The sequence below is a fragment of the Haliaeetus albicilla genome, chromosome 14 (assembly GCF_947461875.1).
Source record: "Haliaeetus albicilla chromosome 14, bHalAlb1.1, whole genome shotgun sequence".
NCBI classification, from domain to species: domain Eukaryota; kingdom Metazoa; phylum Chordata; class Aves; order Accipitriformes; family Accipitridae; genus Haliaeetus; species Haliaeetus albicilla.
The window spans coordinates 38,618,437-38,632,548 of record NC_091496.1 but is presented as its reverse complement, the minus strand read 5'-3'; the positions used below and the strand labels follow the sequence as shown (position 1 = coordinate 38,632,548).

The window sequence follows — 14,112 nt, the reverse complement described above, 5'->3', positions numbered from 1 at the left end:
TATGTTTGGTGATGCAGGGTTAGCACAGGTTACTGATGTAGATTGATGCCAATTTTTGTGATGAGCGAATAAAGTTGAGTTTTGTGAGTTAAAGGATCCCTGGTGTCGTTTCACTTTAATCCTGACCTGGGAATCGGCAAACCTGAGTTGTCATCCTGAGAAACTGAGACGTGACAGACAAAGACATAGAAAGAAATTTTTAAAAGCAACTGGGTGCGGGACATACTAGAATGGATTAAAAAATAAAGACAGCAAACTGGCTAAAAATAAATGAGGAAAGAAAATTTAAAAGAGATGGGGTACAGGACAGGCAGGAAAATTTTAAAAAAGGGAGTGACATCTTGATAAAAGTAGACATAAACCAGAAATTTTAAAAGCAACAAGATACAGTAAACAGGAAAAAATTAAAAATAGGGACAGGAAACAAGATAAAAGTACACCTAGAAAAAAGATTTGAAAAGTAAAAGAATTATGAGAGAAAAAATTGAAAAATAGGGACAGGGAACTACATAAGAGTAGACACAGAAAATTTTAAAAGCAATGCAGTTCACGACAGACAGGAAAGAATTAAAAAATAGAAACAGTTACTGGATAAAAGAAGACATAGACTATTATAAAAGCACAGCATTAAGGAAATAAAGGGAAAAATAGGGACAGCGAACTAAAACAGAGACATAGAAAGGAAATTTTAAAAGCAATGGAGTGTAAGACAAAGGAAAAAATTAAAAAATATTGAGAGGCTGAAAAAGAGAGAGAGATACATAGAAAGTAAGTTTTTAAAGTGATGTGGTATAGGACAGACAGGAAAGAATTAAAAACCAGTAATATGCAGCATCATAAAAGTAGACATAGAAGGAAAATTTAAAAAGTGATGGGGTACAGGACAAGAAAGAATTGAAAAATAGGGACAGAACTGGTTAACAGAGATAGAAAATTTTAAAAAGTGACGGAATAAGGAAAAATGGAAAATAATGAAAAATAGGGACAGCGAACTAAAGAAATGAAGATGTAAAACAAAATCTAAAAAGCAACAAGCTACAGGACAGACAAGAAAGTATTAAACAATAGTGACAGCAAACTACATAGAAAAATAGAAAGTAAATTTAAAAGTGATGGAGTGCAAGACAGGAAAAATTAAAAAACAAAGTGAACTGGATAAAAGGTGACACAGAAAGAAAATTTTAACAGTGACAGCATTAACAAAAAAGGCTAGGAAAAAAAATAAGGATAGGGTGAATAATACAGAGACACAGAGAAAGTAAATGTAAGAATTGGCAGGGTACACAACAGCCAGGAAAGAATCAAAAAGCTGTGATACACTGCTTGCTAAAAGTAGACATAGAAGGAAAATTTTAAAAATGATGGCATACAGGACAGGAAAAAAATTTTAAAATAGGGAGAGAAAAATAGATAAATAGAGATATGGAAAGAAAATTTAAAAAACAATGGGGTGCAAGACAGAGACGAAAAAACTAAATATAGACAGTGAACTGTATAAAACTAGCCATAGAAAGAAAATTTAAAAAGCAACCGCTTACAGGACATACAGGGAAAAAAAATTAAAAAATAGGGACAGCAAACAAATAAAACACAGAAAGAAAATTTTAAAAGTGAGATGGTACAGGACACAGGATAAAATTAAAAAAACAAAGACAGTGAATAGGTTAAAGTAGGCATAGAAAGCAAATTTGAAAAAAAGTGACAGGTGTCATGGTTTAACCCCAGCTGGCAACTAAGCACCCCCCAGCTGCCTGCTTGCTGCCCCCCTGCAGCAGGATGGGGGAGAAAAATCAGGAAAAAAGTAAAACTCACAGGTTGAGACAAAGACAGTTTAATAGGTAAAGCAGAAGCCATGCACACAAGCAAAGCAAGACAAGGAATTCATTCCCCGCTTCCCATCAGCAGGCGGGTGTTCAGGCATCTCCAGGAAACGAGGGCTCCATCCTGTGTAACGGTTACATGGGAAGACAAATGCCATCGCTCTGAATGTCCCCCCTTCCTTCTCCTTCCCCCAGCTTGATATGCTGAGCATGACATCATAGGGTCTGGAACAGCCCTTGGGTCAGTTGGAGTCAGCTGTCCCAGCTGTGTCCCCTCCCAGCTCCTTGTTCAGCCCCAGCCTGCTCGCTGGTGGGGCAGGGTGAGAAGCAGAACAGCCCTTGACTCTGTGCAAGCACTGCTCAGCAATAACAAAAACATCCCTGGGTTATCAATGCTGTTTTCAGCACAAATCCAAAACGTAGCCCCATACTAGCTACTGGGAAGAAAATTAACTCAATCCCAGCCAAAACCAGCACAACAGCGTACGTGACAGAGACAAAAGAATTAAAAAATGGGGACAGCTAACTAAACAGACAGATATAGGAAGAAAATTTAAACGGTGATGGGCTACATGACAGACAGGAATAAGCTAAAGACAGTGAATATGTTAAAGCAGACATAGAAAGAAAAAGTAAAAAGCAACAGGGTACACAATAGTGAGGAAAGAATTAAAAAACAGTGATACACAGCTCGATACAAGTAGATATAGAGGGAAAATTTAAGTGATTGGGTACTGGACAAAAAAAATTTTAAAATAGCCACAGTGAACTAAAACTGAGAAATATAAAGGAAATTTAAAAGTGACACAGGGGCACAGGACAGAGAGGAAAAAAATAAAAAATAAAGACAGTGAACTGGATAAAAGCAGACATAGAAAGCAAATTTTCAAAGCAACAGGGTACACAACAGACAGGAAATAATTAAAAAATAGCAATAGGCAGCTTCATAAAAGTAGATGTAGCATCGTAGTTTAACCCTGGCTGGCAACTATGTACCATACAGCTGCTCACTTACTCCACCACAGTGGGATAGGGGGAGAATCGGGAGGGTAAACGTGAGAAACTCATGGGTTGATATAAAAAGTTTAATAATTAAAAAGACTTTTTTTTTTTAAAGTTGTACAAGAAAACAAAACCAGCAAATGAAAACAATTGCTCACCACCAACTGACCGATGCCCAGCCAGTCTCAAGCAACTGGGTACAGGAGAGAGGGAGGAATTAAGATATAGGGTCAGGGAGACAGAGAGGGGAAGACATAGAAATTAAGTTTTCAAAGTAATGGGGTACAAGGCGGTGCAGAAAAAATAAAAAACAGGGAGAAGAAGCTGGTTAGAGAGAGGCATATTAAAAATTTAAAAGGCAACAGGGTACTGGGCAGAGTTGACAGACGAATAACAAGTTTTGAGGAGCCATACACATAGGTGGGCAGGCAGAGAGGGAGACAGACGAAGGGAGGCAAGCAGACGTCTAAAGAAGGGAGGCAGAGGTGGGCCAGGATGTAGAGGAGAGGACGTGCGGACTCACCACAGCTCCTGGTGCCGGCAGGAGACCTTCACCGCCCCGATGCTTCTCTCTCCGCCTCTGCCCCTTCCTCCTCCCCAGTGCCGGCTGCCTGACCCTCACCCGCTCGGCAGCACGCAGCGGACGCCTCAATGCTCCTCATCCACAAGGCTTGCTTTGATACATGGTGGCTCACGCATGTAGCCAACAAAGGCCAGGGACAGCTCAGAGGGATCCTTCCTTGGCACAAGGACTGGCCATTCCTTGCTGCAGGCACCTACCAGCCAGACCCCCGTGCACTCCCTCCTCAGCCAGTTCCCCTGCCCAGGCAGCCCCCTTTACAGCTGGAGCCCCTTCACACAGCAGGGCCAGCCCCATCCTCAGCCTCACTGGCCACACCTGGGGCCATCCCATCCCCAGCTGGAGCCCATCAGGAACAGGGGCCATTGCCAAAGCCCCACAGCACATCATCCCTGCCCCTGACCTACCCACATCCAGGGAGACAGAGGAGGAAGGACAGAGAGACACAGATGTGCAAGACAGGGAGCCAGGAAATTGGATGCTGGGAACAAGAGAGGGACGAGACGCAGGAAAACAGTGTAGAGAGAGAAGAGCAGAGAGACTGAGCAGAACAACAGGGATGGAGATGGAGGAATAAATAATAGGAAGCAGGGGAGAGAAGGGGAAGAGACTGGCAGGACAAGAAGATAAAGACAGGACAAGGGACAGGGAAACATTCTCAGGTGATACAGGAGAAGAAACAGCAAGAACTAGAAAAAAGAAACAGGGAGCCAGGTAGAGAGAAAAATTTTAAAAAGCAACAGCATACAAGAAACATAGGCAAGAACTGAGGGGTAGGCAGAAAATGTAAGAAGTGACATGGTACAGGACAGAGAGGGAAGAGTTAAGAACTAGAGACAGGGAGATGGATAGAAGGAAACATAGAAAGAAAATTTTGAAAGCAACAGGGTACAAGAATCAAAAAGTAGGTACATGAAGCTGCATAGAGGGAGACGTAAGAATGAAATTTGAAAAGCAACAGGGCACAAGAAATGCAGGCGAGAAATTAAACTAAGGTCAGGGAGACAAAGAGAGGGAAAAGTAGCAAGAAAATTTTAAAAGCAACTGGGTTTAAGAAACATGCAAGAATTTAAATAGGGATGGAGAGGTAGGAAGTTTCAAAAGTGATGACATACAAGAAATATAGGCAAGATTTTAAAAATAGGGACAGGGAGCCTGATAGAAGGAAACTGTGGTGGGTTGACCTTGCCTGGCTGACGAGTGTCCACCAAGCCACTCTATCATTCCTCCCCCTCAACAAGACAGGAGGGTACAAAATACAACAAAAAAGCTTGTGGGTCAAGATAAGGACAAAGAGATCACTCACCAATTACTGTCACAGGCAAAACAGACTCAACTTGGGGCAATTAATTTATTGTCAGTCAAAATCAGAGTACAATAATGAGAAATATGAACAAATCTGAAAAACACCTTCCCCCCACCCCTCTCTTTTTCCTGGGCTCATCTTCACTCCTGACTTCTCTACCTCCTCCTACCAAGCAGCACAGGGGGAGAGGGAGGGGGGGGTTGCAGTCAGTTCATCACAAGTTGTCTCTGCTGCTCCTTCCTTCTTCGTGTTCTTCCTCTGTTCCAGTGTGGTGTCACTCCCATGGGGCCACAGGTCCTGCCAGAAAACCTGCTCCAATGTGGGCTCCTCTCCACAGCGTCACAGCCTCCTTTGGGTGCATCCGCCTGCTCTGGCGAGGGGTCCCCCATCGGCTGCAGGGTGCACATCTGCTCTGCCATGGACCTCCGTGGGCTGCAGGGGGACAGCCTATGTCACCATGGTCTTCACTGCAGACTGCAGGGGAATCTGCTTTAGGACCTGGATCACCTCCTCCTTTTCCTTCTTCACTGACTTGGGTGTCTGCAGGACTGACAGCTTCTGCACAGCATTTTTTTTTAGCCCTTCTTAAATATCACAGAGGTGCTACCAGGGTTGCTGGTTGGCTCAGCTTTGACCAGTAGCAGCTCCATCTTGCTGGAACTGGCTGTGCCCAGCATGGGGGCAAGTCCTGGTGTCTTCTCCCAGAACCCACCCCTGCAGCCCCGGCCCACTCCCCTGCCCCAGCTGGCCACACAAACTCACTACAACAGTGATCGGCTTCAGGGCAGAGAGGGGGGATTGAAAAGTAGGGAAAGGGAGACAGAGAGAGAGATGGGGCGGGGGGGGGTAGCAATGGGCTACAGGACAGCAAGGAGGAACTAATAAAAAGGGAGAGGATACCACACAGAGAGATGGAGAAAAACAAATATTAGTGATGAGCCGCAGGGCAGAAGGAAGAATTAAAAAAAGGGGACAGTGAGGTAGATGAGAGAGACTGAGAAATATCAAAAACACTGATGATCTAAAGGGGAGAGAGAGGGAAAATAAAGAATAGGGACAGGGAACCAGACAGAGAGACTAATAAAGACAACAATGGGCTATGGGACAGTGAGGGAAGAAGTTAAAACATAGGGACAGGGACCTGGAACAAGAGAATCTAAGAAAGTAAAAATGTATCCAGAATACAGGGCAGAGAAAGGAATTTAAAAATAGAGACACAGCATCAGACAGGTGAGAGCGGCGGGAACTGTGAAGGGCTAAAGGGCAGATAGGGAGGAATTAACAAGATTGGGATAAGAAGACAGACGGATAGATGGAGAAAGAAAAAGTAGTGACGGGCTGCAGGGCAGAAACAGAGGATAAAAAAGAGGGATGGGACAGGCCAGAAGTGCAGAGAGAAAAAGAAAGCAGAAGCAGAACAACAGAGAAAGAGGGGGACTTAGAGAACAACAGAGGGAGAGGTATAGGAAGAAAAAAACAAAAAAATTAAAGCAGTGAGAGAAAGAGAAGGTGGGGGCAGGGAGGGACTGGGATGCAGAAGAGGGGTGACACAGCCCCAGGGGTCCAGGACTCACCGTACCTCCCGCTCTTGGAGCTGCTGAGAGAATTTGACTGTTCAGACATGCCTGTCTCTCTCTCCCTCTCCCTTCCTCCTCTGCAGCTGCAGTCACTTGACTGTCATCCACCTAAGAGAATAGATTGGTGCCTTACAGCTCTTACAATATGAGGCTTCCTAGAAACACAGGCTCACATGCACACACACACACTACATGACTGTACTGTGGTTTTGGTTACGCATACAGGCCCTGCTGTGCACACTGGTGATTGGATCTGCTGAGGACTACACTAAGAAGGGTCCATCCTCACCTGGAGAGGCAGGCTATCTCCTGTCTGCAGCTGCTGGCTGGATCCTCTTTATTTTATTCTTCAAATAAAAAAATTCTTCAAATGCAGGCCACTACGGAATCTTTCCATGGCAACCACGGTGAAACGGTGCTAGCTGACATCCAGCTGAGAGAAGAAGAAAAACATTAGCACAAAGCTGGGCAGAAATCCAAAGCTGCCTTTTTGTTGTGAAGGTTTGTGAAGACAGTACGACTGAGCGGAGGAAAAAGTATTTTTGCGTCATCTTTGGTACAGCTGTTGACACAGGCCACTAGAGCTTTTGCATTTTTCAGACAACCATGCCTTTTTTTTTCCTTTCTTTTTTGACTCATTGGTAACTTTACTTTCAGGTGACAGACATAGAGACCTACATACGTTTTCTCAAGCCTTAGTATAGCCGAGGCTTCATCGCCCTATACGTCCCAAGTTGAGTATTTTTGCTAGAGAGCACAGCAACACATCTGTCCTTGTGAACTGTCTCGTTGCAAAAAAGGAATGATTTTTTCCGGGCCGTTGCTCCAAACGGTCAAGATCTTTTAAAACCGCAGTTATGCCACCAAACCCGCTCACGGTCCCTCCTAGCTTTTGACCGCCCTGAGATTTAACAGGCACACGCTCCGTTCCATCTTCCAACAGCAAAAATATGTTAACGCTCTCGGACCCAGAGCGCAACCCTATGGATGTCCACGCACGCACCCTGCCGTTTTGATGAGGAGCCACCGAGCAGCCCTGCGAGCACAGCTGCACGCGCCAGATCAGTTTCACCTGCGCCGCGAGTTACCGGTTTCCGTGAACGTAGTTTCTGATGCTTTAAACCGAAAACCGTATCTCGACGCTTCGCCGCAGCAGAAACGACCCATCGCTAGACCGCTACAAAAACGCAGCAACACCAATTGCAAACCCACAGCAGCGACAGCTCCAGAAATATTTAGACCAGGAACAAGGGAGAAAAATAAAACAGCTTCATCTCACGCACAGGGGAGCGGCAGGCAGAGAAAAGGGTCGGCATTCTGAGCCCTTACAGAAAACGGGCATTCTCCTTCCGTTCCTCGGCCCGTCCGTGAAGGTCTAAATACCGCAACACTACTACGGCAACGTCTAGAGTAGGGCACAGCAGCCCTGCCGCTGGACTTGCCATCGACCCATGCTATTTACGTAGCAGGACGCGTACGCAGAGGGACACGTTTTGCCACACGCAACCTTGAACTTCCTGAAAATTTACGTTTACCGAAAAAAGCCATTTGGAACATATTGCCAAACAACATTCAGCAATGAAGCTTTGATGCGTTTGACACACGCAAGTTTTTTGGTCACTTGCTATTTGCTTCCTGTTGCTGCTGCTGTTCTTCCTTCAGAAATTCTACTTGTAGCCAAGTTATTCACTACTGGTTCAAGCATTTGCCTTCCTGGTATTACCAGCACATTCACAGAGGCAAGTAACTTAATTGCTCTTCTACAATTATCCAAACGACAATTACAGCCACAAAAGAGAAGGAGAGGTCAGGCAGCAGAAGAGCTCTGCAGGCTGGCACCAGTCAATATTGCACTCTCTAAAAAACAAACAACAACAAAACAAAACCGTGACCCTGTATCTTTTTTTTTTTTTCTTCTTTCAGAGCTCATCCCTGCCTCAGCATTTTGTCTTGTCAGAGCATGAAGCGCAGGTGACCTGACGACTTTTGCGTGTGATGAGTACCTGTTCAGAAATAGTCCAGATCTGCAAGACTGGTGTCATTTTTATGGTTTTAATCATCATAACTCAAATTTTATTTGCTCACGCATTTGTGAGGAAACTAATTAACTTTTAGACACTGCCTCTCCTTTTTTTGGGGGTGGGTGTGGAAATGTGTTAGAGAGTGAAAAACATTACGATTCAGAGCTCCCAACCATGAGGGAGTGGTGGAGAAATCAATGAAAGCAAAGACCAACAGCAGCAACATCAACTGAAGTTGGCTTTAATTCCGATCACGTACTTAAGCGACTCTCCAAGTCTATGCCTCGGTCCTATGAATGACTAGTCCCTTTTTGGAAGGACAAACTTTTTTACTTAAAAGTCCTAGACTGAAGACTCCACTGAACGGAATGGGGATTGTGCCACGGGACAAAATGCCATCAACACTCTTCATGGGGAAGGAAAAAAAAAAATCAAATAAAAATCAAGTTTAAGTACCAGTTTCCATCATGTTTCACTCATTACATTTCTGCTGGCATCTAGGTGCTCCAAAATGAACTACGGGGACACCACATATTCCTAAAAATTCAGTTATACATAAAAAAAGTAAAAGGCTATTTCCAACTTGCCCATCAAATCAGTATGAACAGAGAGAAGAGAAACACTCGACCCTGAAGAAGCTAACAGGCAGCTCTGAATTTACCAGACAAAAAATTTCATTCTTTCACCTGAAACAAAAACATATCAAGGGACCAGTTCAGGAACAGGGCACGATCTGTTAAACAGCAATTTTTCCATCAGCTTTTCTGCACTAGCAGCAAATTTGCCTTCCCTGTGGGTTTAACGTGGAGCATCTGTAGTGCCCTTGAACTCGCAAGTGTTTCTCTCCGCTCCCCCAGCCCGACACGTGCGACTACCTGAGCAGCAAGCGGAATTGACCACGCAGGATTTTCTTCGTGTGACGCGGAAGGTGACGCTGGGAGAAGAGGAAACAAAGAAATGAACCTGCTCGTCACACCCAGCCAACGGTGGAAAGACAGGGGAGGATTCTGCCGGAAGGGCTCTGCACCCCAGGAGCTCCCGCCGGCCGGTTTCTCTCCCCTTTGCCCGGTACCGAGGGGACGACGACACCTCGCCCGCGCCCCCTCGCGGGGGGGGCTGCCCCAGGAGAGACGGGGGACCCCCACCTCGCTTCTGCCCGCGGGAACGGACCGGGAGAGACCCTCCACGCAGAGAGGAGCGCGGTGTGGATTGCATGCCCGAGGGAAGAGGCCGGGCTCCCCGCTGGCAGAAGGACAACTCGCCTCCCTGCCGCTCGGAGCAGCTTGCTGCGGACAGCCCTGCCTGCGCCCGGCCGCTCTTCCGCCGTGCTGGGAGCGCAGTCCGGCCGACGGACGCTCCAGCGAAAAGACGCTCCAGCTAATCGCGCCTCCTGCTCCTTACAGCCGCAGGTACTTTTGCCTCTGGCTAATGCACGCTCCAGACAGCGGACACCCCGCCTCGTTCCAGCTCCCGCTTGCTACAGTTCTGGCTCGTTGAAGCCCCAGCTCCGCGCTGAAGCTCCGGCTGATTTCAGCTGCTTCTCCTTACAAGCTCCAGCTACGTGCAACGGTCTGGGCTTTCCATAAGGTTGTATATCAACTGCTGTCAAAACTGGAGCATTGGGATTAAACATCAGAGTTACACGCCGAATAAATATTCGTTAGTTTGCGCGATTAATTACTTAACAACTATTCTGAGCAGCGCAGAAAGAAGAGCTGGACTCAAAGAGGGCACGTGGGGTCTGAAAAGCGCCCTTCCCCCCCACAGACCATCACAGATGTTGAGTTCGGCCTGCTGCGTGCCGGACTCCCAAACTTCGGCGTCCGACACAACCAGACCCCCATCTCCGGGGAGGGTCCACGCACCCTGCCCGCCCCCCGCTTCCCCCCGCAGCCCCCAACACCCTCCCACCCGCCTGCAAAACCAGCCAAGCCGGCTCCCGCTTTTGGACCCCGCACCAGCTGACTCGGGGCCCATTTGGGAGCCAAAAAACCCGGCTGCTGAGCCCGTTCTCAAGGCCCAAACACGCAGGGCCGGACCTCTGTTTCTGGGCCCAAAGCCGCGCAGCTCGGTCTGTTTCCGAGCCCCCACATCAGCCACGCGAGCCTGTTGTCAAGCCCCAGGAACAGAAAACTTGTTCTCCGTTTCTGACCCTGCAGTGCCCACGGGCGACGCTGAGCGTAGCCACCCCACAGCCCTGCACCCCCGGGGCCCCACACGTAGTTTCGGGGAGTGCTCGGGACCTGCGGAGGGCCCGGCCCCACGCCTCTGCGGGGCAGCCCCAGCACAGGCAGGGCGTCGCTTCACGATTGCCGTTTCAGGCTTTATTTCCCCGCCATCACCGGCACGGCCAGGCCCCCACCCCAAACCCCCCAGCCGAAGCACCCCCGCGGGTAGCCGGGCCCAGCCACCCAGAAAACAAGAAAACCAAAGAGAGTACAAGACGGACACCGTGGGGAAAGGCAAGGAGAAGGACGCAGAAACAGAGAGAGCGCGGGAGGGATAGGGAGCAGGACAGAGAGATGGAGCAAGAAAGGAAAAAAGGACGGGAGGCAGAACCAAGGGAAAGAGAGACAAGGACGGGGAGCAGGACGAAGGGACGGAAGAGGAAAAAAAAAAGTAGCGACGGGCTGCAGGACAGAGATGAAGGGATTAAATAGACACAGGGAGCATGACAGAAGGACACAGAGAGACAAAAGGGACAAAGAGCAGGCCAGCATCGGAGGGGAAAAAACCAACTGCGATGGGCAGCGGGAGAGAGATACGGAAAAAGAAAAAAGTACTGAGGAACAGAAAAAAGAAAGAAGCGACAGCTAGCTGGACAGGCGGACACAGTTAGAAAGGGCGGGAGAGGGAATGGGGCAGAGAAAGACAGACAGAAAAGGCAGCGGAAGAAAGCAAGGCAGAGGAACAGCAAGGCGGGGCGGGGGGGGAAGGGACAGGGGTCTGGACAGAGATGGAGAAATAAGCAGCAGGGACAGAGGAAAAGAGACAGAAAAAGGGACAGGGAACATGGCAGAGAAGGAAAAATCAGGACAGCGGCAGGACGGAGATAAAAAACTGGGACGGTCCTCAGGACAGAGAGGAATACGAATGCGAGCAGGGAGCGGGACAAAGGGATACAGCGAGAAACGACGGGACAGGAAGCAAGACAGCGTGACAGACAAGAACAATGGGAACGAGAAGGGGGGGGGGGGGGAGAGAGAGAGAGAGAGAGAGACTGACAGAGACAGAGACCGTGAGAAGCACAAGGGGTTGGGAAACTTAGAAAGAGAGGTATCAGGAGCCCTGCAGAGAGAAGGAGGGTGAATAAAAAAGGGGCAGGAAGCAGCACAAAGGGTCACAGAGAGTAAGAGATGAACAGGAGGGAGGACGGGGACAGTGGGATCCAGAATGACAAAAATAAACAGCAACAGCGAGCAAGACAAAGGGATAGAAACAGAAAGTAGGAAGAAGAGAGATAGGAAGGCAGGGACACAGAGCGGCACGTACAGGCGCAGAGAGGAAAAGAACGCCAGGGCAACAGGCCAGAGAAATTGGGAGGCGGGGAAAGAGGCGGATGCAGATCAGGACAAGGAGATGGAAAAGGAAAAAACAGCGACTGGCTGCAGGACAAAGACGGGGATGGGGCGGGGGGAGAGGGAGAGGGAGCAGGACAAGAACGCAGAGAGAAAAAGAAAGGGGGGCAGTCGAATGAGAGAGAGAGAGAGAGGAAGGGGGGGAGGAAGAGGGAGCAGGACAAGAGAATAGACAGAAGAGAGGAGGCACAGGGAAGCAAAATAAACAAACAAACAAACAAACAAACAAAGGTCACAGCAGCATGAGAAAGCGAGGGGGTCAGGAGAGGGGGAGGGAGGGACCGGGAGGCACAAGAGGAGCGACAGGGCCCCGAGGGCCCAGGACTCACCACAGCTCTTGCTCTTGGAGCTGCCAGGAGACCTTGCCAGTTCAGACGCTTCTTTCTCCTTCTCTCCTCCCTTGGTCTTCCGTAACTCCAGTCGCTTGGCTGTCCTCCACATAACGGAACACGCGAGCGCCTCGCAGCTCTTACGAGATGAGGCCTCCTAGACACGTAGCCTCGCTCGCTCGCTCGCTCACTACGTGGCCGTACCGCGCTGCTGGTCATGCATACAGACCCTGGCGGTCTGACCTGCTGTGGACTACGAGGCGGGATCCTCCCACACCCAGAGAGGCAGGCTCTCTCTTGGCTGCAGCGGGAGGCAGCTGCCAGCCAGATGGCCTTCCGTTTCTTCTTCTTTACCTTTCTGCGGCCTCTCCGGCTTCAGCAGCTCCCGTCCACAGCCAGTAAGCGCTCCGCCTGTCCCTCTGTGCTCCCGCGCCTCGAGGAGAGGGAGGCCAGGCAGAGACAGCCCACGCAAGCCTGAGGCTGCTGCAGTCAACGGCATCCCCGGGGACGAACGGACAACCGCACTCACAGCGTGGCCTCTGGGAGAGGGAAAGAGGCAGCAGTGACCGTTATTACCGTAGCTCGACCCTGGCCGGAGCCCCTCCTTCCGCAGGGGCTTCCGCAGACGCCGCTCGTTCCCCGCGCCGCTGCTAACGGCAGCCACGTTCAGGGAGACTCGAGAACATCGCAGGGCCAGCTTGCTGCCCTCACGACAGGGCTCGGGGGCTGCCTGCGGCTACAGCACAGGCTTCAGGGGAGGGGCTGGAGCTGGGGGCAGCCGCACGGGCCGAGCGAAGGCGCCGGGGGAGCTCCGGCGACTCGGGGAGGCGCCCGCTGGCCGCGCCTGGGGGGTGCCCGCCTCCGTCCCCTCTTCCCTTCTATCGGCTCTCGGGGAACTGCCCGCCGCTGCCCTGGCCCGGCTCGCCTCCGGCGGACCGGGAGCCTGCCGCGGCGGCCGCTTCGCAGCTTCCCGTCCCGCCAGCCCCGCGCGGCCAGGAGGCACCCCCCGCCACCGCCCCCGCCGGAGGGGATCGCTCGCCTCACCCGCGGTCCCGGCGCTCGCCCGCTGCCGCTGAGACCCCCGCCCTGCGCGCCACCACGCTGCTCCCAGGGACCGCGCATGCGCCGGAGGGGTCAGAGCCGGCGAGCGAACGCCGGGCTGCCCCACGCGCAGGACGGCGCATGCGCCCGGGAGGCGCGTCCGCACGGCTGGTCGGGGAGCGGGCGCAGCGGGAAGCCCGCGGAAAACCACGCGAAACCGGCAACGCTCCTGAGGCTGACCTGGTCGGACTCCGGGGGCCGCGGCGGCAGCCAGGACTACGCCGCGCCCGAGAGCCACGCTGCCGCCCGGCCGCCGAGTCCGCGAAAACTACAGCTCCCGGCATGCCCCGGGAGGCAGCCTGCCCCGCTGCCTGACCCCGAGGGGACGCCGCTTCCGTTTCCGCTCACCCCCACGCCGGCGCAGCCGCAGTTCCCGCCGAGCCCCCAGCGCCGCTCCGGGCAGCTCCGGCGCGCTTTCGCCGCCCGGCTCCGCCTCCGGGCAGCGCCCGCCGCCGCTCCGGCACGGCGCGGCACCCCCCGCCCGGCTCCGGGCAGCGCCCGCCGCCGCCGCCGCTTCGGCACGGCACGGCGCGGCCCCGCTACCGCTCCGTGCGTCCGACACGGACCCCGCCGTCCTCCTCGGGGCTTTCCCCGGAACCCGCCGGCCGACTGCGCAGCCCCGCCACGGGGCCCGGTGAGCACCCCCCCGCGCGCTCACGTGCTCACCCCCCCCCCCCCGCGCGCGCGTGCTCACAGCCGCGCTGTGACCCCCCCCCCACCCCCGCGCGCACGTGCTCCCAGCCGCCCTGTGAGCCTCCCCCCCCCCCCCCGCGCGCACGTGCTCCCAGCCCCCCCGTG

At 51.5% G+C, this 14,112-nt stretch overlaps 2 long non-coding RNA genes across 3 annotated transcripts in view; both read right to left on the bottom strand.

The window, feature by feature from the left end:
- LOC138689017 (uncharacterized) overlaps positions 1 to 8,763 on the bottom strand; it is a 54,024-nt gene extending 45,261 nt beyond the window's left edge. Inside the window, exon 1 of the long non-coding RNA XR_011327834.1 lies at positions 8,566 to 8,763. This is a non-coding gene — a long non-coding RNA (uncharacterized lncRNA). The remainder of the gene's footprint in view (positions 1 to 8,565) is intronic.
- LOC138689058 (uncharacterized) lies at positions 4,735 to 6,888 on the bottom strand. 2 transcript variants are annotated; one of them, XR_011327863.1, is made up of 3 exons: positions 6,575 to 6,888; positions 6,288 to 6,393; positions 4,735 to 5,182 (listed from the first exon to the last, which is right to left on the bottom strand). It is a non-coding gene; the product is annotated as an uncharacterized lncRNA (long non-coding RNA). The 2 variants fall into 2 exon arrangements; XR_011327864.1 differs by having other exon boundaries at positions 4,735 to 5,140.
- Positions 8,764 to 14,112: the final 5,349 nt, after the last annotated feature.